This window comes from Accipiter gentilis, chromosome W (assembly GCF_929443795.1).
Source record: "Accipiter gentilis chromosome W, bAccGen1.1, whole genome shotgun sequence".
NCBI lineage: Eukaryota > Metazoa > Chordata > Aves > Accipitriformes > Accipitridae > Astur > Astur gentilis.
In genome coordinates, this window is record NC_064918.1 from 6,170,196 (window position 1) to 6,194,019 (window position 23,824).

Genomic DNA, 23,824 nt, shown 5'->3' on the forward strand with positions numbered 1-23,824 from the left:
TCACTCACTCCCCCCCACCCAGTGGGATGGGGGAGAAAATCAGGAAAAAAAGGAAGCAAAACTCGTGGGTTGAGATAAGAACGGTTTAATAGAACAGAAAAGAAGAAACTAATAATGATAATGATAACACTAATAAAAATGACAACAGTAGTAATAAAAGGATTGGAATGTACAAATGATGCGCAGGGCAATTGCTTACCACCCGCCGACCGACACCCAGCCAGTCCCCGAGTGGCGATTCCCTGCCCCACTTCCCAGTTCCTATACTAGATGTGACATCCCATGGTATGGAATACCCTGTTGGCCAGTTTGGGTCAGGTGCCCTGGCTGTGTCCTGTGCCAACTTCTTGTGCCCCTCCAGCCTTCTTGCTGGCTGTGGATGAGAAGCTGAAAAATCCTTGACTATAGTCTAAACACTACTGAGCACCAACTGAAAACATCAGTGTTATCAACATTCTTCGTATACTGAACTCAAAACATAGCATTGTACCAGCTACTAGGAAGACATTTAACTCTATCCCAGCTGAAACTAGGACAATAAATTTAAGTAGTTTTTATTAACATTTGAAGTTATGAGAACAGACACCAGGGTGCTCAAGCTATGACCTGCAGAACATTTCTGCTAAACCAGGACAACTAATCCAGCCCCAGCCCTCAGGACATACACAGCATGTCCTGTCCTGTGATGAAGCACTGGCCTGCTCTGACAAGAAGTAAACTATAGTAGTGCCTGACCTAAGGTTTAATCTATTTAATCAAGTGCTGAAGTACTGGATCACAGAACTCCTCAAGGACTGCAATGCATTTCTTATGAATCATCATGCACCTTGAACCAAATTCTATCTTCAAATTACAATCCTACCATGATCTCCCAGACTACCTACGCTTGGGGTAGCATTGTAAGAAGAGACTTAAATTACAAATTAAGTATATATCTCCATATATACCCTAGCTGCTGATGTTACAGAAAAAACCAAGCCACAGGACTATGGAAGTCCCAAGCTATGCTCCAGAAACAGGTCTGACAACGCATTGAACCAGCAGTCATCTTCTCAATTAGAGCAGCGGGAACATCATTTCTGTTTTGCTCTGTTAGTTTCCCACCTTGCAACATCCAATTGCTGGTTTGGTGAAAGCTGTGAAACCACATAGAAGTTGGAAGAAAAATAAAGTTTTTTAAAAAGTATTTTTAGCTTTCTAGCTTCAACTAAGCTTCAACATGACATCTGCCACTTCTAAAATTGTGAAGTTCCACTAACACTAATTCTATTAACAGCTAACTAACTTACATAAATGTTCCTTTGCTTAGACTACCAGCTGTCATATACACAAAACATTTTCATCGCTTTTGTTTCTTCTTTATTCAACATCAAATACTTTAAATGGGAGGGCAGAGTGTGTGTTTTTAGATATATTGTGCATTTGCATTTTTTTCTTGTTTCTATCCAAATACAGTCTGAAGCAAATAAGTAAAAAAGTTATTTTTATATTAGAAAAGGATAATCAAGTAAATTTTAAAAATTATGCTAAGATAATCAATCATTTAAATACCTATAGAGAGTACCTATCTGGTTTATTATGTCTTGTAGTTTGAAATACATAGAGAAAACCTGTCCCATAATTAACAATTTAAATCACTACTGTAAAAAAACTTATGTTTTATAAATATCCCCATCTCTCTTAAAACTATTTCTTTTAATTTATAATGTAATGTATGTAGACTGAGGGAAGAGGAAGATATTTTAGAAAAGAGAAGTTGTTTTTTTAAACAATATATATATTAGGATTTCTTGAAAACCATACAGGCTTTAAGAAGCAACAATAATACAGTATTTGATCTTCCACATTTAATAGACAACTCAAACCCTCCCCACTCAAATAACTACATATTTAAGGGTAGGTTTTCTTGGGGTTTAATTCAAAAAGCTTGGTTTTGTATATTCCCAAGTAGGGTTCAAACCATTATCTGCACCATATCACTAAGACATATAAATACTATTTCCTGCAGTGTGGCTTTTGTTCACATTTTTAGAGAATATAGACACATCAATCTTAAATACAAGTTCTTGCCAACTCAGATGAATTTGCTCTGGTTTAGGGCTTTGTTATTTCCCAAAAGGAAAAATACACACACACTTTTTTTTTTTTTTTTAATAGGAATATAAATCCCCAAATAACATCTACTCATACCCTATAAAATCCCAAATAGAAAGTTAAGGAAACACAGTACAGTGGTCTAGAAATTCTTGTCAACAGCCACCAAGAGCTCTGGATTAATATACCAACCACATTATCCATAACCTGCTTGAAGCAGTTTAGGCAGCTCTGGTTTTCTATCAGAGACACAAATCAAAGCTGTTGGTTTGAATGCAAATAAACAAACAAAAATAATCAGTCCTTTCCATTTATTAGTTAGCCACCACGATTTATTTTCATTTACTTGTATAACACAGAATTATGAAATCCACATAAAAGGATCCAACTCTCCACTCCTGGTATAAAACACAACTCTTCTCTAAGTTTTCCAATGAGACCACACAAACAGGCAGCATCTCGGGGCAGTCTTCCCCAAAATGAATCACTTCTCCCTGCTGTCCATACCTATTGCCATCAAAACCAATATTTAGCAAACTCCTCAGCAGACAGAGCACATTCCTGAGCAGCTCTGTGTTTGCCTTTGCTTTCAGCAGTCTCATACTTGCAGATGGTTCATTTTTGTTCCCCACAACTGTCTGGGTATAACCACTGCTGGTTTAGTTCAACCTATCACAGCTTCGTTATAAAAAACATTCGTTAACATGCATTCCCTAGCTATCAGTGAACATGTTACCACAGGACTGAAGTTCTATGTCTGAGAATATTAGCAAGAACATCTCTAATAGCGGAAAGGAATTCACATACAACCTCCTCCCTGGTGTCATCCTGTCCTTATCTCCATCATCAACCATCCTGACATTCATCCAAGAACTTACATGCTTCTGTGAATATACTGCATTTCTCCTGCTTCGCACTGTAATACATGTTTGTGCACTTCAAACTTTTAAGCCTCTTAGAAGTACCTCAGTACCCAAGCTATCCTGTCCTGGATGTACTTGAATTTTTGAAAAAATTCCTTAAAAGCTTCAATAACTTATTTTCTCTAGAAATACAGATGTTACTTGCTTGTTAGGGGTGGGGTTAGAACAAAGATAAGCAAGTTAATCATACCTCTGAATATATCACCGTACTGTACTGTATAAATTACTGGAACGGTATCAGCACTGCTAACTCATATTAATCCTAAATTAGTGTTCAGCTTTAAGCCTCAGTTGCAAGAATCAGGTTGTTAACTCCTGCTTCTTCAGAAAACTCATTTCCGCAGCTTCAGAGTAAAGGTTGACAGCATAAACTCTCAATGCTACAGTATCAAAAGAAATAAAATACCCCAACATTATAAAATCCTTTAAGTCATCTGTGCTGCACTGTAATAACATTTACATTGTTATTGTTAACATCCCCAACTATTTTATTATTATCAACTCACAAATCATTCAAATTCCCCAAAATGATGAATTTTCCTGGTTAATTTTACAACAGCCGTGAGAAATGCTATTCAGGCTAGAAAGCCTTTATATTTGCAGGATTTGCTACCTGCAAAAGAGCTAGATAAAAGATTGGTCTTCTAGCAATACATTTGCTAACCTAAACACATTTCACATTTTTACATCTGGTGTATGATAAGTATAAAATCAGTTATGGTTAACGCAGCATTCCATACCATTCAAAGTTCATCGATATTCAGTGCTTGGGAAAGGCCAGTGCAGCAGCAGGCTCACAGCCACCACTATGCTAGAACTTCTGAACAAGGTGTATTCTTCTAGCACTGCCTCAGGGGCTACTGATTCGACAGAAACCACACCTTTACTGATTATTCTTCCTCTTCAGTGATTCCACAGAATTAAAGAAACCTATTTAACCACCCTTACTTTACATGTTTTGATGAAGCCTAGAAGAAAGGGTAACAGCGAATTCAATTCACCCGGGCCCATAAACTATCTCTAACCATAAGCAGAAGAGAGAGACACTGCCACTGTAAACATGCAGGTCCCCTGTTCAACAGTAAAAATAAAATCATAGGATAGTATTTTACTACAAAAATAAAGTACAGGACCAAGAAAGGAACAACCCATATTTGAAAACAAATCAAAAAACTAAAATGCTATTTTTTAATAGCTGTACAACAAACAGTTCAGTACTGTCGTGGTTTAACCCCAGCCAGCAACTAAGCACCACACAGCTGCTCACTCACTCCCCCCACACCCAGTGGGATGGGGGAGAGAATAGGAAAAAAGTAAAACTCATGGGTTGAGATAAAGACAGTTTAATAGGACAGAGAGGAAGAAAATAATAAAAACATGACAATAATAATAAAAGAATTGGAATATACAAAACAAGTGATGCACAATGCAATTGCTTACCACTTGCCGACCAATGCCCAGATAGTTCCCAAGTAGCAATCCACGCCCCAAGGCCAACTCCCCCCAGTTTATATACTAGATGTGACATCACATGGTATGGAATACCCCTTTGGCCAGTTTCAGTCAGCTGTCCTGGCTGTGTCCCCTCCCAACTTCTTGTGCCCCTCCAGCCTTCTTGCTAGCTGGGCATGAGAAGCTGAAAAACCCTTGACTTAGTGGAAACTCTACTTAGCAACAACTGAAAACATCAGTGTGTTATCAACATTCTTCTCATACTGAATCCAAAACATAACACTATACCAGCTACTAGAAAGAAAATTAACTCTATCCCATCTGAAACCAGGACAAGTACACAACTCGGACAAATCCATCTTGCTAGATCTGCAACTCAAGGAATCATTTAAGTATATATAGATATATCATTTAAAACATTGGTAGATTTTTCAAGTTAACTTTGAAAACAAAGACAGACATATGTTAGTCCTGACTACTCTCACTAATTTTAGTGAGATTTTAGGGAAGATTTGAAAACTCATCACTCTCTTGAGGAAGGATGCTTCTACATATTTTAGGGAGATATTTAAAAGCTTCTTTGAAATCTCAGGCTCACTAGAGAACACCATCTAAATTTATAATGACTAAATAAATACATGCTATCACATCCCATTATTCAAAACAAAAAAAGTCAGCAATAGCAAACAAAACTGCAAGAGTGCCAGAGAAGAGCTATCAAGACACTGCATATGCCACTTTGGTCCTATCTAAAACAATGCAGTATGGGAAACGCATTAAAGCAGGCTTTTTCACTCAGTACTGTTTAATCCATACCAAAACAGCTGGAAGCAGAAGTTTGGGAGGAGGGTTGAATTTTGCTTATTTTTTTTTAAACCCATTTCTATTGTATGAAAAAGATTTTTTGTTTCTTTTTAAACAGTTTACAAAATGACTATCCAAGAGTCATTCACTGATGAAAACAGTTCCAAAGAAAAGCATGCATCTCTACCATAGTGATAGCATATGTCCATACATTTCATGAGCTTTGTTCAAACTTTTATGGTTTTAATATTTTGCACCTTCTATGAAAACTGTTTTGCTGCTAGGTGACTGTGCAAGTGAGGTTTGATAAATGATCATATATTAACATTATGGTTGAAACAACAGACAAAGGGTAACCGGGGAGATACTTACAAAGTCTAGTCAAATGATTAACTAGTAATTATTCATAAGTTTTGCAGTTCTTGGCTCTTATGACTAGATGTTCCTGTATGCTAGATGAGAACAGTGTTGAAACTGACCACATGTGACTGAAGCTGCGTTAAGCTTCAAGATCAAAGGACAAGAATAAAGACTTCAAGGACAGCCAGCAAGAACTTCAAATGGGTCGGTGGTCGCAAAAGCAGCCCTTCGACTCAAATGGATCCTTCATTGCGCATGATCGGATGTAGGCAGTACTATGATAATCGGTTGTAATCATTTTTATTTCTATGTATACTAATCTGATGAATATGCAATTAGTTATTCTATATAACCTGTTAGTGCTAAAGCTGTGGTATGCACGCTAGGTGGGACTATCCCCCGTGCATCCAGTGCTGCAATAAAGAATGCCTGCTTTCTAAAACTCCAAAACGAGTCTTAGAGTTTCTTCGACCAGCTTTTCGGTATCAATAGCTGCCCCAAACTTTACGTTTCACAGATCAAAGGATAACTAAGGCTTTCTGGAATGTATAGCTGATACAATTTGATGACTAGGTTACAAGCTTGTGGGGCTGGAGGAAGGTATTTATCTGTGAGGAAATGAGAAGCTAGTAACTTGAATACAGAAATATTTAAGGAATAGCAATGTGAAAATAAGCATAAGTACACTTCAGCTCTAATAATACTATTTGTATTTGAAGTTTATAAATGTAATTGGTAACACCTTTAAATGATTACTACTACTTGATATTCATTGATTGGTATGAGATATTGATAAACCAAGCCTTATTATACCTAATAACATAAGCAAGTAAAGGGCTATTCTACTCTGATTCGTTTCTCTAATACCACCAAATTCAATGTTCTTCTCTTAGTGATTTCATATCAGACATTTCCTTTTTTCACATTTAAAAATAAAAACAAAACATTATTAAATGTCAGCCTTAACACTGAAGTGAACTCCATCCATCTTTCACTGGCAAAGATTCTGCACTGTAATAGGTGTGCAATTACAACTATTTAAACCAACCTGCACAGAGAGGATATTTGGATAAGTAAGGAGAGTTTTAAGTTTGTTCTGAGTTTTGTTATTTTTGCAATACTAATAAGAGTAAAAAAATAAATAAATCTATTTTTAATAATTAAAGTGAAGAGACATTATCTATCTTAATATGCATACAAAAAAATTAAGAGTATTTTACAAGTTATTTGTCAGAGTAATGCCTCTTTGTAAAGGAGCTAGGTTATGAAACACTCCAAAAAGACTTGGTACTGTGTGTCTTGATCATGCATTGCTGGAGATAGTTCATTGGAAAAGTACAGTAGAATCCCATATTAATTACTCATCTTCCGCAACAGTAAAGAAAGACACTGTAAAACATGTGCTTCCGCACAGAGCAGATACTAAGTAAGATCAGATTGGGGAAAGGGGAATGGGGAAGCAACTTAAAACACCAGTCTGCTATATCAGAGTCCCCAGCAGCTTTTCATTCATAAAATAGCATTGAAATTGAGATAATCACTGAGGTTAATAATACCTGAATTTAAACGTTTATAGTATAAACATCTCTCTGCCCTGATGTTGTCCTCTATGAAATAGGTGCTAAAACGTTTTCTTACTAGCCACCCTTAAGACAAGAAGTGAGAAGTTCTTCAATATTTAAATCAAGCAGAGGTCAATTAAACAACAAGAAAGGTGCTGGTGTGGTTAAAGAAACAGAGAGAAAATGCATTCAGTTCCCATAGGAAGTTTTGAGAAGAGAGACCACAATCAGTCTGATCTGCAGCAATCTTTTATAGGTCCTCCAGTGAAACAGTAGTGATTTTTGTTATACTGATCGCTCTTCCACAATACTTATTCCCCTTAAAAACTGGTGGGTTATACACCAGACTATGACCAATGGCATGGCCCAACACACAAAACAAGTATCTGAACTTAAGCAGGAAGGAGAAAAAGTTCCCTCTCTTGCATGCACACACACAAAACCAAGTATCAGCCGGAGAGTGTCTCCACATCAAAGGGTAGTTTTCCAAATTTCTCATTATTAATACTGAAAACACCACAGCCCAAAACAGCTTAAAGATCACTCTTTAATTGTTTCCTCTAAATAGGACATTAATATATATCTAAAACCAGTGAGTTCGTATATTTTGTTTTCCTTTAATGCTAGTAAAACCTTTTCCTCTAACTCCCAAAATAACCCACTTACTCAGGCTAGATTTAACACTCCATAAGCAGGATAGCAATGCTACGTCAACAGATATCTTAGCCAAAAAACTTCCCCTTGTTTTAAGAGGAAAGAATCAACCCTACCTCAAAATAAAATTTTAAAACCCCCACACATCATATAGGAAAACAGGAGAGTGTGTGTATGTGAGAATGTATGCGTCCACGTGTATTTTCACACATATGCAAACAGAGCCATCTTTTGTGGGAGGCATCTATTGCAGCACTGCAATTTTTATTTTCATATATATGCGTAAATATATATATAATAGATCTTATATATGTATGCGGCTATAATACATAAATTGCAATGCTACAATAGATATCTCCACAAAATATGACTGGCCCTACCCACCACGGAGTGGCCTGGGCCAAAACGTGGCCGTTTTCCTGAAAACTCACACAAAACTTGGCACCACGCAAGCCCAGGCCCGCACCCCACGGCGTCCGGGCTCCGCGTCGGACGGAAGCCAGGCGAGGCGAGGGACGGCGGGCCCAGCTGAGGAGAGGCCAGACCGGGCCGCCCCCCGGCGCGGGAGGGCCTAGCTGTCCCCACCGCCCGCCCGAGTCCTGACGGAGCCGCATCTGTCCCCCTCCGCGGCCTCGGCAGTCCCCACGACAGCGGGCTCAGCGCGGCCGCGCCAGCCTGCCCTCCGATGGCCGCGAAGGGCGGCGGAGGCCGGGCACTGCGGCCAGGGAGAGAGCGCGGCACCCGCGGGAGATAGCGGCGGGGGCGCAGGCGGACACCTGGCGTCGGAGCCTGCCAGGGCTTGCCGCGGCGGAGAGCGCGGCCGCGGGGCGGCGGCCGCTCCGGCCCGACTACCTGCCTCCCAGGGGGAAGCACGCCCAGCGCCGACCGGCACAGTGGGCCGGATCTGCCTCCCTTACCACGGCTGCAGCAAGTGGCCGCTGGGTCCTTCCGCTTGCCTAGCCAGGCCCGGCTACGCTACACGGAGAAGCGGGACGCCCCGGTAGGTTACCCCTCATATCTCCGCCGCGCCTCACCTCAGCCGGCCAGACAGTGTCCCGCGGCGGTGGCTGGATTGGAGAGAGGAGGAAACCGGGCTCCCTAGCAACGTTCACAGCGCTCTTCAGCTCACTTCCGGTTTCCCTCAGACCTGCTGTCCGGCGCCTGATATCATCTCCTCCAGCAGCCTCCCCTCCTCCCCCCCTCGCCGCTGACGCACTCCCGCTGCTACACCTCGAGCCGCCACCGCTCGCCCCCTGACATGGCGGCTGCCAGGGTCCTCCCGCTATCGCGGCTCCTGAGGTACCACAGCCGTCGGCGGCAGTAGTAGTACCCGTGCTCCCCACCATGGTGTTACCTGATCAGAAAGTAACTCCCGAAACATACAAAATATGTTTAGAGAGGAGACATTGCTTTATTCTGCGCAGGGTGCAAGGTGGAAGATTTCCACAAATCGAGCACACCTACTGAGGTTTTCAGTCCATACTTATACACTATAGTTAAAACACCACGCCTATCTAATACATATGTTCTGCCTAACTATTGCATATTCATTATGTTGAGCAAGCATCCCAGAGTCTTCTATGCCTGCGTGGGGGTCTCTGGTGGTCTTCGGTGGTCGTTTGGGGAAGAATACCCCTACTCCTTTTGTCCTTTCATGGTCATGCATCATCTGAGGACATCAGGGTCTTTGTTTCTCTTGCTTGCCAACCCCTCATTTCTCAATGCCGAAGGAGGATGTATGTCCTTAATTAGCAAGTCTGTGACTCTGAAATGTCCATTATGTGGTGCCTTGACTATTATCCAAACACTCCTTAAGCGTGCTCTATTGTAAGCAGAATCTTAAAACTAGATAAGCTTTACCTTGAGTACACATACTCTAAACAGTCCTTGAATAGCAGGCATATCACACTTCTCATGTTTTAGGTTTGTTGTTTTTTTTCTTTAAGCTATCACCACCTTCTTATTTGTTAATCAGTCTTTTGAAGGCTTGAGGCAACACTGGCTCATCTGGGATCTCAGTTTATACCTATAACTTTCAACCTCATACTCCAATACTGCATCTTCTTTCTGTTTCTCATTCTTCTTATTCTGTGAATCTCAGCCTGACCCTTCCCAGAATACTTTTACCTCCATTCTGTTCTCTCACATCTCTCCCACAAAATGTTAAATTATTGAGAACAAATGAGGGACTTTCAACAAAATTATCTTTTGTTTTCTTTCAAGAATGGGGGAAGCAGTTCTATTTAACACTCCAATCAGTGTCATCCTTTATTTTTTTTCCCCCATGTCAAGCTCAAACTATCTGTCTTTGTTAAATCTCATTAAAACTAAACCCAGGATCAATCAGATTTCAACTAATGTTTTCACTGTTGTCAGTCATATGTTCTACGCTCGTTTCTGCTAATAAGCCATGGCTTGCAGAATGATGAATACATTGTTTAATAAAACAATACCCTTCACATTCTACTGGTGATGGAAAATAATTTACCACACTATACAATATACAGATGTATAGTGGGTTGAACATGGAGTTCAGACTGAGCTCAGTTTCATTGTAGGTGAAACAAAAATATTTTAAAATAAACAGTCAGTCGCCAAGGGGAGCTGCTCCAGAGCTGGCTCAATCCATGGCAGAGTGGCAGATCTTGGCTCACAGGGGTATTTCCTGAGGCAGGGAAACGCCAGGGCAGTGGAGAGTCACACCAGGATCTGGCAGCTCTCTGGAGAGACGCTGACGAGGCCTGGGCATTGCCAGAGCAACCACAGCCACCCCCACACCTATAAAAAGCAGCCTAGGGAGCACTAACAACTACTGTGGCGCAGCAGGGCATGCAGAAAGGGTGTCTTCACCCTTTCAGCTCAAGAGGTAAGTTCAATTGGCAGTCATCACCCTCTCAGAAGGAGCTTAGCAATGGTATCTACCTGACAGAAAGCTAAGTTCTCTGCAGTCACTAAAATGGATGTGGCATCCCAGACAGAGCTCCCACAAAAACATACAGCCATCCAGGTCTCAGGCTGCAGGGAGTGCCAGAGCCTTTCACTGGTAATGGATGGCAGTAGTTAGAACAGCTGTGTGAGGTGTGGCCAAGCAGATGATGCAATTGCTCGCTACTTGCCGACCAATGCCCAGTTAGTCCTCAAGCAGCGATCCCCCCAGGACAACTCCCCCCAGTTTATATACTAGACATGATGTCACATGGTATGGAATACCCCATTGGCCAGTTTGGGTCAGCTGCCCTGGCTGTGTCTCCTCCCAAATTCTTGTGCCCCTCCAGCCTTCTTGCTGGCTGGGCATGAGAAGCTGAAAAATCCTTGACTTTAGACTAAACATTCCTTAGCAACAACTGCAAACATCAGTGTTATCAACATGCTTCTCATACCCAACTCAAAACATAGCACTGTACCAGCTACTAGGAAGACAATTAACTCTATCCCAGCTGAAACCAGGACAGTATCCACCCCTTATTCTATACCATTGATGTCATGCTTAGTTCCCATACCTTTAGTTACATCCTGGTCAATCATCATCACCTTTTCTGTCCCTTTGAGATATATATATATATGTATACACACACAGAGATATCATTCCCTTAGTTTATGGGCCATGTTCATGAAATGTTCGTTGAGTTCATTTAGTCCATGACTTTGGATTCTCTCTGTCATACCAGTCTTTCTGGGCAGGAGGGATGGTGCAAAGTCCTCTCAGTTGGCAGAGCAGGATTGGGCTTCAGTGCGGTGTGGTGAGCAGGTGACGTTGGACACAGAAGGAGGATAGTGTGCACTGTTGCATTGTTGCATGCTGGAGTCAGCTCTGGTTCCATCACTACTGTGCTTTGCTCACTTTCATCACAGTTCATTCTTTCTTCATCTAAGTGATTCTTACTGTAGTGATACCGAAAATCCGGTCAAAGAAACTCTCAAAGACTCATTTTGGAGTTTTAGAAAGCAGGCATTCTTCATTGCAGCGCTGGATGCACAGGGGATAATTCCACCTAGTGTGCATACCACAGCTTTAGCACTAACAGGTTATATAGAATAACTAATTGCATGTTAATGTGATTAGTGTACATATACATAAAAATGATTGCAACCGATTATCTTAGTACTGCCTACATCCGATCATGCGCAATGAAGGATCCATTTGAGTCGAAGGGCTGCTTTTGCGACCACCAACCCATTTGAAGTTCTTGCTGGCTGTCCTTGAAATCTTTGTTCTTGTCCTTGTTCTTTGATCTTGAAGCTTAACACAGCTTCAGTCACATGTGGTCAGTTTCAACACTGTTCTCATCTAGCATACAGGAACATCTAGTCATAAGTGCCAAGAACTGCAAAACTTATGAATAATTACTAGTTAATCATTTGACTAGACTTTGTAAGTATCTCCCCGGTTACCCTTTGTCTGTTGTTTCAACCATAATGTTAATATATGATCATTTATCAAACCTCACTTGCACAGTCACCTAGCAGCAAAACAGTTTTCATAGAAGGTGCAAAATATTAAAACCATAAAAGTTTGAACAAAGCTCATGAAATGTATGGACATATGCTATCAGTTCCCCCCTTTCTGTTTGAGGCTACTAATTCTTTTAGTAAGCTCATCTGAATACAGATCGTGTCACAGCTTGTTTAAGACAGCTAAAAGCGACACAGATTATAACAATGATGATAACAATCACAATTACATTTTGCAAAAGCCCAGCTAACCATTCAGTCAGAGAAAATCCAAACCTTTGAAATATTTTGTTTAGCCAAAAACTTTCTATGTTTGATCTCAATTCCCTAATACTTTGAGCTACATGTCTTATTCTGTCTATCTGATGGTTTAAATCATCTGTCACATTTGGTATGTGGATACAACACGAATCATTTGAAAATCCAATGTATCCACATACCCCATGTACTTTTAGTAGTAGTAAGTCTAAAGCTAACTGTGGTGGGTTGACCCTGGCTGGATGCCAGGTGTCCACCAAAGCCACTCTATCACTCCCCCTCCTCAGCTGGAAAGGGGGGGAGAAAATATAACAAAAGGCTCGTGGGTCAAGATAAGGACAGTTTAATAAAATGATAGCAACGGTCGCGCGCGAGAGCAAAGAAAAAACAAATGAGGTTATTCTCTACTTCCCATCAGCAGGCGATGTCTGGCCACTTCCTGGGAAGCAGGGCTTCAGTACACGTAGTGGTTGCTCCAGAAGACAAAAAAAAATGCCCCCTTTTCGTCTCCCTTTACTTAGCTTTTATATCTGAGCTGACATCATATGGTATGGAATATCTGTTTGGTTAGTTTAGGTCAGCTGTCCTGGTTATGTCCCCTCCCAAGATCTTGCCCTGCCCCAGCCTGCCATTGAGGGGGGGGGGGGGGCAAAAATGTTGGAGAGACAGCCCTGATGCTGTGCCACTACTGCTCAGCAGTAGCCGAAACACTGGTGTGCTATCAACACCTTTCTAGCTAGTGATGCAGTGCACAGTGCTATGAGGGCTGCTATGGGGAGAATTAACTCCATCTCAGCCAGACCCAATACAATCTCCACCCCTTATTCCATACCATTTGCATCCTGCTCAGGTCCCACATAATTTAATACACATATCTTCTAACCATACTATTGTATTTAATTCTCATTACTGAAATCCCTTCTTACCAACACTTTACAACTGAAACTACATACTTAAACCACCTTTATACCCACATACAGATTTATACATTCTCATTAAGTACTATCCCCTGTCCTTTAATAGATAGATATTCCGTGGGTTTCTTCCACTCCTCCAGATGTTCACACACAGGTTAGGACTTGGGCCCCATCCATCAAGATGAGTGGTCAGGACAGGAGAAGCAGTATGATCGATTCTTGGGCACCAACACTGGCTTGGTTTGGGTCACCGATGCACTTGTCTGGTTCCTTGAGAAGTTCACTCCTCTGCAGTTCAGGTCATTCCTGCTACATTACTTCCTGCAACATACAACTCACATCACAGATTATTTTCCCCGAAGGTTAAATGTCCTTGAGGCACACACTGGGTCTCCCCATCCTTCCACATTACCCACCAAGTACACCCAGGTCCCTGAGCAAAGACAATCCCGTGAATGGGTTTGCCTTTTCCCATGGGAGGAGAAATCCACACTGCCTTCCAGCCACTTCCCCATGTGCACTACGGGGACCTTATCTCCTCCCACAGTATGTAGGGGTTTTGTTTGGGCAGGACCAGGACAGTTAGCAGATCCTCTAGTGTTAACTAGCCAAGTGGCTTCTGCTAAATTTGTATCCCAATGCTTCCATGTCCCATTGCCTAGCACTCCCAACACTGTCGGGGGATGCAACAAGTCTACGGAATTCCTGACAGTTCGAGAACAGCGCGACCTTAAGCAGCTTGTAGTATATCCTTGAGAAGTCTGGAAAGATCCAAGAAGACCAGTACAAAAACAAGATAGTGATAAGAAGAACCGTCCTGACAAACTCACCAATCATGAATTGTTAGTTACTAACTAAGCCAATCATATACTAACACATACTCTGAAGAAGGGGATAAAAAGGTGTGTTAGAACAATAAAGTAGCCATTTTGCGTGATCTATTACTTGTCGTGTCCGTCTCTACCGCAACAAATGGCGACCCCGATGCGCTTGAGCGAACAGATCATCTAACGGCGATAAATCCAGCACTAGCGAGAAGTATACCAGCGGCGACGAGAGCTGCGAAAGAGTATACCGGCAGCGAGAAAAGCTGCGGAGATGGAGCCCGGTGAAGCTGAGAGCAGTGGAATCTGCCTGGTCCAGACCTGAGCCTAGATACCTAATAAGGTGAGCCACCGGGGACTAAACTGTTGGAATGGGGCAGCAATTAACAAAAGAAAAGGAGACGATTTTGTCTACCTGGAAAGCCCTATTAAAAAGAAAAGGGGTTAAAACCCCAGAACAAAGCCTGAAAAGGATTTTAATGCGGTGTAAGATGCAAGGCTTTACAGCCACAACAGTTACTGCATTCAGTGTGGATGCATGGCAAGCAGTGGGCTGGAAAATGTTTGATGAGATCTCTAAAGGACAGAAAGAGCTCTGTAAGTTGGCGATCGTATGGCGTCTATTACGTGAGACTCTGAAAGACTGGAAAGCAGAATGTGATGCGAAAGATCAACAAAAGAAAGATGAGAAATCAGTAAACGTTAACACGGAAAAAGCTTTGGCTCAAGTAACAGCTGCCGCCGATGCTGCAATATCAGCAGTTGCAGGCAGAAAACCCCTCATGAACAAAATCAGATCATACCCTTATTCACCTCCTCCTCCTACGCCATTAATTACTTTACCGGGCGATGAGGGGCCCTCCTCACCTACTGGTGCGGCAGTGGAAGGGGTGACTCCATCAGCCCCCCCCCCAAGGAGAAAAATGCGGTGACTAACACCGAGCCAGAAAGTGCGGGCCATAATGAAATTGAGGGCCGAAAGGACGGTGAGAGTCAATCTGAATATGAGGGCCGAACAGAAAGTGAGAGCCAAAATGAAACTGAGGCAGAAAAAGCTCTAATTGACGTTATGCGATCCCTGTAGCTCGCAGATAAAACCATACCGAAAGAACCCCTGCCATGGACTCTCCCTCCATCCACAATAACTGTAGTCCCGAGATCCCCTGATCAATTTTGGGAGGGAGTTAGAAGATGTGCTGCTGACTCTGGCAACTGGGATCTAGTAGAACGCCTCAGCCCATGCTCTCTAACACCTGCATTTCTAAAGCCTCTAGATAATGCAGCAGAGGCTGCTGTTACATTTCCTGTTTTCAAAGCTGCTGCAGGCACAAACCTGCAAGATGAGCACAATCCAGTCAGCTGGAGAGTAGTGCAGGATTTGCAGAATAAAGTACAAAAATACGGAATCAATTCTCCTGAGGTGATGCAACTTATTCGTATAATCAGCACAGATCTGCTGTGTCATTGTGACATTATGCATCTAGCACAAGTGCTGTTTCAGCCCGTACAATTGCAAGTATTTCAATCCACCTGGAGGCAGATGGCACGTGTGGCGCTGCATAATTCACGACTGCCACAGGACGACCCGAGATTAGGCCTTGGAGAGGATGCCTTGCTTGGTGAAGGGCAGTATAGTAACCCTCAGCTACAGGCTACATGGCCTCCGCTGGCTCTCGAACAAGCTCAAAATATAGGCCTTATGGCAATAAAGCGAACCATGGATATGGCAGCTCCGAAGCAAAAATATGCCACTATCCGCCAAGGCCCCACAGAACCCTTTTTACAATTTGTAGAAAAAATATCTGCTGCCCTAGAAAAACAGGTAGAAGATGAGGTCTTAAGACAAATGCTATGCAAACAGTTGGCAAGAGATAATGCTAATGAGGACTGTCAAAAGATCATACAGGCTTTGCCAGGAGATCCTTCTGTCCCTGACATGGTAGCTGCATGTTCTAAAGTTGGGACACTGGAACGCACGGTGACCACCATAGCCAATGCTATGAGAAATTCAGGAAAGTGCTCTGGGTGTGGCAGTGAAGGGCACATCATGGTAACTTCTCCACACAAAACATCACCAGGTAAACAACCGGTGCACCATTCACCGGAGGTTATTTGCAAGAAATGCGGAAAATTAGGACATTTTGCCAAACAGTGTCGTTCCAAATTTCATGCTAACGGACAGCCGCTACAGGGAAACCGCAAAACGAGTGCGAGAGGGCACGCGATGACAACAAGTCCCCTCCCAACAACGAGCCAACTCCTCTCTGCGAACAATTGTCAGCTGCAACAGCTAGCTCAGCAGGGTTGGATGTATCCACCGCTGACACAGTAACTCTAGTCACGAAAGACATCGTTAAGGTCCCTCTTAATGCAAGGGGTCCTATAGGACGGGGACTGAGTGCATTGCTACCGGGAAGATCAGGTAGCACGTTAAATGGAATAATCGTGCATGTGGGAGTTATTGATGCTGCTTTTACGGGTCAAATTTGCGCGATGATTTCGACCCCCTACCCACCAGTAACAATCCCTAAAGGTACTCGCATTGCTCAACTTGTTCCTTTTTCGAGTTCTATTTCAAAAGCAGAACAGTGACTGCGATGCGATGGAGGCTTCGGCTCAACAGGACCCCCTCAGGTCTGCTGGTCTCAGACTGTCTTATCATCCTGACCACATATGACGCGCACACTGTCAAATCACGGAAGATCTCCGACTACAGTAAAGCTTGCAGGGCTCCTGGACACCGGAGCTGATGTGACTATTATTGCCGATTATCTGTGGCCGTCTACCTGGCCAACAGAGGAGGCTGGTATGGGAGTAGTGGGGCTGGGAGGATCCACACGAACAAAGATGGCAGCTCCCCTCAATTTATGGGGGAGGGATTGCTTGTCGCAGTGGGGGGTGAGAATTATCACAGATTTTTAACAGTGGCCACTGTGCTGCAGGGTGTTAGACAACCCATGCTTGTTTTAACTTGGTTAACAAATAACCCTGTGTGGGTGGATCAGTGGCCCCTACTTGTTGGGAATTGGCTTGCTGAAAAAGGACATGGGTCTATGGAAAAGTTGTGCGAGCAGAGTTCTGTGTGAAAGAATGTCAGTTTGAGCAACAAGACTAGGCCTTGGCTGAAAATAGCTGGCTTTACTGATATTGGGAGAAAAACAACAGCTGGTCTCACTGTTATCAGGAGAAAGACAGGGACGGTGTGACCTTGGCATAACTTCATAAGTAACTTTTGAAGAAGTTCCCATGAGAAAGTTACGGAACACGCATAGCTGCAAATCACAAGTGGGTGTGTTTTAGTAATGAATAAACATTAGCAATGTACCAATCATATTAGGACTAGTAGGCATAATTATCGCAAACTGTATAAATATGAGCTAGCCGTGCAAATAAAGTGGAATCACTTCTATCACTCATATTGGGTCGACTTATGTGCATTCCTCCGCCGCTCCAACAAATGGTGCCCGAACGGGGACCGAAGAAAGGGGAATTGGAGCGACAGACACTGAGAAGCACCGGTAGCAGCGACCGGGGGGCAAAAGATTAACCGAACGCTGATCGTCTTGGTTGGTGTGTTAACTCTCGTGCCTGGACCGTCCAAAAGGGGTTCGCCGTCAGTGAGGGCTACTGGAAAAAGGCTGCAAAGACTTTTTAACTGAGGTGCCTTAATCAAGGTAGCACCCAGGAGTATCAAGAAGCCGGCCGGCAATGGATCAAGAGGTAGCCCTAAAATTATTGCAGTGCTTTTTAGAAAAGCGGGGGGTAAATTGCGTTAAGCAAGTTTTGGGATTAGTTGCTTTAGGTCGTGTTAAGGGATGCTTTAAGAATCCGGATTTATTATTTGAGGAGAGTGAATGGTGTAGATTAGGAGACGTATTATGGGATATGGTAACTGACGATGATAAATCAGCTAAAAAACTAATGAAGCAAGGACAGAAACCTTTCAATTAGTGTGGGTACAGCTTTTGAGCTTAGTACCTGGAATGCTATCGGAACCTCCCTATGGGATGAAATTAGTGACGGGTCTAAAGAAGTTAAAGATCTTGCAACTTTATGGAAATTGATTAAGACAACTCTGTAAGAAATGAAAGCAGATCGTAAAGCGTCTGCGTCTGCTTTTGCTGCTCTCTCTCTCCAACCGCAAGCGAAAGGGAAAAGCGGGGAGAAAAACATAATGCAGCGAGAGAGACTTTTTGGAGCTTGTTCGCCTGCTCTTGTGCCCTTGACTTCTGCTCCACTCCCTGGGACTGCCGATATTAATCAGACATCTGACAGTTCCTAAGCCTCCCTAACCGTACGATTAAAGGAAACCCTACAGAATCAGGGAGTGAGTAAAAATCTGCCTACGAAAAACCAGCCCTCAGATACCACCGTTCAACATGAACAAATTATACCTAGCATACACCCTGATTCAAATAATGCAAACAAGGACTTGGCTACTCTAATAATAGAACAAAAAGAGACAATGTTAGAATTGTTAAAGGAAATGCGGAAAAGAGACGGGGAAACCAACCGCACCCGTGATAGATGCGGAGCCGCTTGTAATAGCTGCTGCAGAAGAAAGGCAAAGACATTGGATTAAGCAAGCCTGGATTGCTCAAAAACAAAAAGAGGGAGAAAGATTTAAACGGAGACCTACAGTGGATTCGACCTTGTTGTGGTATTACAAATACAGACCTACAGCCGCTGCTGGATTTAGTGAGGGGCAGCGATAGCTTAACTTCTACAAGACAACTAAGTGCACCGGGACGGCAAGCCTTGACAGCAATTGGACAAAAAATCACATCCTCCATGTCTGGCAGATACGTTCCTGATTTACCCATAAATTTGAAACCTTATGCTGAGATTGATATGGAACACACTGACTGTAGTAAGCAGCATGACAGTGACACCGGTGATTGATCCACATCGGTTAACGCCATGGGACAGTAAGAATGTTTGGGTGTCACTAGCTAAAGCTATTAATCAAACCTCTTTTTGTGTGCTTATGTATTTTATTAGGTATAATGTTTTTACTGTGCTTAATTAATTGTGTTCACAGATCTTTGCAAAGGGCAATACAGCAGGTGTTAAAATTTTACCTCAATCTATACACAAACAAATAGATTGGCTGGAGAAACATACACAAAGATCCAGCAAGAAACTAGTTGGTTTGATGGGGTGTTAGAGTCAATATTTGGCGGGATAACACCACGGCTAATGTCATTGATTATGGAAGCCTTACAATGGTTGGGTATATTGATATTAATATGTGTAATAGTTAAAATTGCTTATGGGTGCACGATAAAAGGAGTCTCAAAGCTGACACACCAAGCTCTACTCGCACAAAAAGAAAAAGGGGGAATTGTTGGGAATTGGCTTGATGAAAAAGGACATGGGTCTATGGAAAAGTTGTGCAAGCAGAGTTCTGTGTGAAAGAATGTCAGTTTGAGCAACAAGACTAGGCCTTGGCTGAAAATAGCTGGCTTTACTGATATTGGGAGAAAAACAACAGCTGGTCTCGCTGTTATCAGGAGAAAGACAGGGACGGTGTGACCTTGGCATAACTTCAGAAGTAACTTTTGAAGAAGTTCCCATGAGAAAGTTACGGAACACGCATAGCTGCAAATCACAAGTGGGTGTGTTTTAGTAATGAATAAACATTAGCAATGTACCAATCATATTAGGACTAGTAGGCATAATTATCGCAAACTGTATAAATATGAGCTATCCGTGCAAATAAAGTTGAATCACTTCTATCACTCATATTGGGTCGACTTATGTGCATTCCTCCGCCGCTCCAACACCTACTAATTGAATAAATTAAAGGCCCTGCAAGAATTGGTAGCAGAACAACTAGCTGCCGGACACATTGAACCATCTCACAGTCCGTGGAATACTCCACTGTTTGTGGAAAAAAAAAGAAATCAGGAAAATGGCGATGTTTGCATGACCTGTGGCAAGTCAATGCTGTCATGGCCATGATGGGGGCTCTGCAACCAGGCATGCCTTCACCTGCCATGATCCCTCAAGATTGGGAAATCATTGTCATGGACCTCAAGGACTGGTTTTTTTTTTTTTTTTACAATTCCATTAGCTTCCCAAGAAAAAAAAAAAAAGAAAAAAAAAAATTAAAAAAAAATTTTTTTTTGTATTCTCTGTGCCTTCTATCAATCATGCAGAACCGGGAAAAATATATCAATGGAGAGTTCTGCCGCAGGGCATGAAAAATTCACCAACCACTTGTCAATCATTTGTTGCACAAGCTCTGTCACCTGTAAGGGAAAAATTCCCTACTAGTTATAGTTATCACTATATGGATGACATTCTGTTAGCATCAGACAACAAGGAGCAGTTGAATGGCATGAAAAATTTGGCCACGAATTTGCTACAACAATATGAGTTAGTTATTGCCCCTGAAAAAGAGCAAAAAATAGCACCCTGGAAATATTTGGGAATGACAATTACAAATAAGCAGGTTGTGCCCCAACCTGTTAAAGTTAACCCTGCAGTTAAGACACTCAGTGATGTACAGAAATTAATGAGATCCTTGAACTGGATCAGGCCCTATCTTGGACTGACTAATTCGCAGTTACAACCTCTTTTGGACTTATTAAAACATTCCAATGATCCAACAGAACCCAGAATATTGAATAAGGAAGCGTTAAATGTAATTCACAGGGTGGAACAATGTATACACCAGAAATTTGTTTCTCAAATTGATCTGTCTCAATTGGTACAATTCTTTGTACTAATTGACAAAACTGTGCCATTTGGTGCTTTGGTGCAGTGGAATTCTGAGTGGGATGACCCATTACATATTTTAGAATGGATTTTTTTGTCATTTCTGGCCACGAAAAACTGCTCCTGGCTTGTTTGAACTTATTGTTGATGTAATCATAAAAGCCAGAAAGCGATGTGTAGAACAGGACGTGATCCAGCTACTATTGTTTTACCTGTTCAAAATTGGTACTTTGAATGGTGTCTGGCAAACAATTACGAGCTGCAAGCGGCTATGGCGGGTTTTCAAGGACAGATCTCGTATCATCTACCGTCTCACCCGCTCCTGAAATTTCCTCGAGAAATACCATTTGGTCAGAAAAGCTTAAGCCAGCTGGAACCTGTGAAAGGCCCTACTGTCTTCACAGATGGTTCTGGAAAAACAGGTAAAGCAGCAGTAGTATGGTATGAAAACAACAATTGGAACAGCAAAGTAGTGTATCAAAATGGTTCTCCACAAGTAGTAGAGCTACGTGCAATGGCTGTTGCTTTTTCTATTTTTTTATTCCTGTAAATATTGTAACTGACTCAGCGTGTGTAGCTAATCTAGTTTCTCGACTAGACAAAGTGGCTTTGACCATGTCAGACAATCAATTATTATTTGATGTGCTTTTAGAACTTTGGAAAAGTATTCAATTATGAACAGAACCTTATTTTATCATGCATATCCGCAGTCATACCACTTTACCAGGTTTTTACACGGAAGGTAATGCCAGAGCGGATGCTCTTGCTTCTGCTATAGCTCTGGCTACTGTTCCTAACATCAAGCAACAAGCTATATTATCACATCAATTTTTTCATCAAGGTTTTCGAGCTTTACGAAGGCAGTTTGGTTTGTCCCATGCTGAAGCTCGTTCTGTTGTAGCTGCTTGTCCTGATTGTCAAGAATTCACACTCCAGTGTATTTTGGTACTAATCCCATAGGTATACAAGCTTTACAGATTTGGCAATCTGATGTTACTCATATCAATGAATTTGGCAGACAAAAATATGTTCATGTTTCTATTGATACTTATTCTCATGCTTTGGTAGCAACAGCACATAATGGAGAAACAGGAAAAGATGTAATTCGGCATTTCCAGAACGCTTTCGCTATGCTTGGGGTGCTTCACCAAATTAAAACGGACAATGGCCCAGCATACGCTTCACGAAAAATTCAAACATTTTTTAATGTCTGGGGTGTTACTCATGTCACAGGAATTCCCCATTCCCCAACAGGACAAGCAATTGTTGAGCGTGCACATGGCACACTGAAGCAGCAGCTTCAAAAACAAAAAGGGGGAATGATTGGGGAGCCACCACAGGCATGTTTAGATAACGTAGTTTATGTTCTTAGCTTTCTCTATTATGGGGATAATTCTTCTCTACCTCCTTTTTTCAACACTTCTCTTTTTTCAACACAGAATTTACAAAGAGGCATCAAAGTACATGTTAAAGATTTAGTTACATGTCAGTGGAGTGGACCATGTGAGCTATTAACCTGGGGGCGAGGTTATGCTTGTGTTTCTACAGATACAGGCCCACAATTGACTCCCGCTTGATTTGTACGACCATCATCATCTGGAACATCCCAGAGGGTGCAGCAATATGAATACCACCTCAACCAAAAACTAAGTGTAGGTCACCTTGGCCAACATAACAGGTCAAGATTCTCTGTGCATTGCAACCGCATCACAAAGTCCATGAACCAATAGACAGGATGACTATGACTCATGCAGCGCACCTGGCCAGCGAGCGCATGCGTCATAGGTTGCAAATGAGGCGGATTTTTGGCACCCGCTGGCCACGTGTGCTGAAATCTGTTCCTCTACAAATGTATAAATACCGGGATTTTCCGAAGAGCATTGGACTGGTGTACGGCAAGGCCATCGTTGCCTCTGTGGGAACGCCCACATAAAGCTGGCACCTACCGATTGCTGGGCTGAGTTTGTGGAGCAAGATGGCAGAAGAATGTACAGATGGTTCATCTTCCTTACAGTCCTCAGATGGACGTAGTCATGGATACCACCGCAAACCAAAGAAAACATCTGGATGACCCTGGCTGACGTGACCGGACAAGATTGCTTATACCTTAGTACAGCAACACCAAGCAATCCCTTTTTCACAGGTTTAATAGGGGGTTGCACTGACATCAACAAAGTTTAAGAACTTATTGATGGAGACCCCTGTGCAGCAGGTCATGGACTCAATGGATGGGAATGCCTGGTTTTCACGGATCGGGCATTAACCCTCATTTCCACCCCAGGAATCACAAATTCTGGGGTCCCTGAATACAGACTGGTGTAGTATTATCAGATTTACTGCTAGACATTGATAGTGTCAGACATGCTACGCTATAAAATAGAGCTGCAATTGATTTCTTGCTTTTAGCACAAGGACAAAGATATTTGAGGGTTGGGGATTGTCTGGATGGTTGATATCTCTGCTCAAGACTGTGGGGGTAAGTGATCTTGATTGTGATAACTATGCTCCTAATGTTGCCCTGTCTTTTCAGCCTTCTGCAAAGGGCCCTGCAGAGGGCAGCCAGGATGATATTTTTAGCACAAATACAAAAAGGGGGAATTGTCGGGGAATGTAACGAGTCTACGGAATTCCTGACAGTTCGAGAACAGCGCGACCTTGAGCAGCTTGTAGTATATCCTTGAGAAGTCTGGAAAGATCCGAGAAGACCAGTACGAAAACAAGATAGTGATAAGAAGAACCGTCCTGACAAACTCACCAATCATGAATTGTTTGTAACTAACTAAGCCAATCATATACTAACA

General features: G+C 42.4%; 1 protein-coding gene across 1 annotated transcript in view; it reads right to left on the minus strand.

Moving 5' to 3' along the window:
* LOC126035271 (soluble lamin-associated protein of 75 kDa-like) overlaps positions 1-8,972 on the minus strand; it is a 44,118-nt gene extending 35,146 nt beyond the window's left edge. The window contains exon 1 of the mRNA XM_049793652.1: positions 8,884-8,972. The gene's annotated coding sequence lies outside the window, so the exon portion shown is untranslated. The remainder of the gene's footprint in view (positions 1-8,883) is intronic.
* Between the last annotated feature and the right edge of the window lie 14,852 nt (positions 8,973-23,824).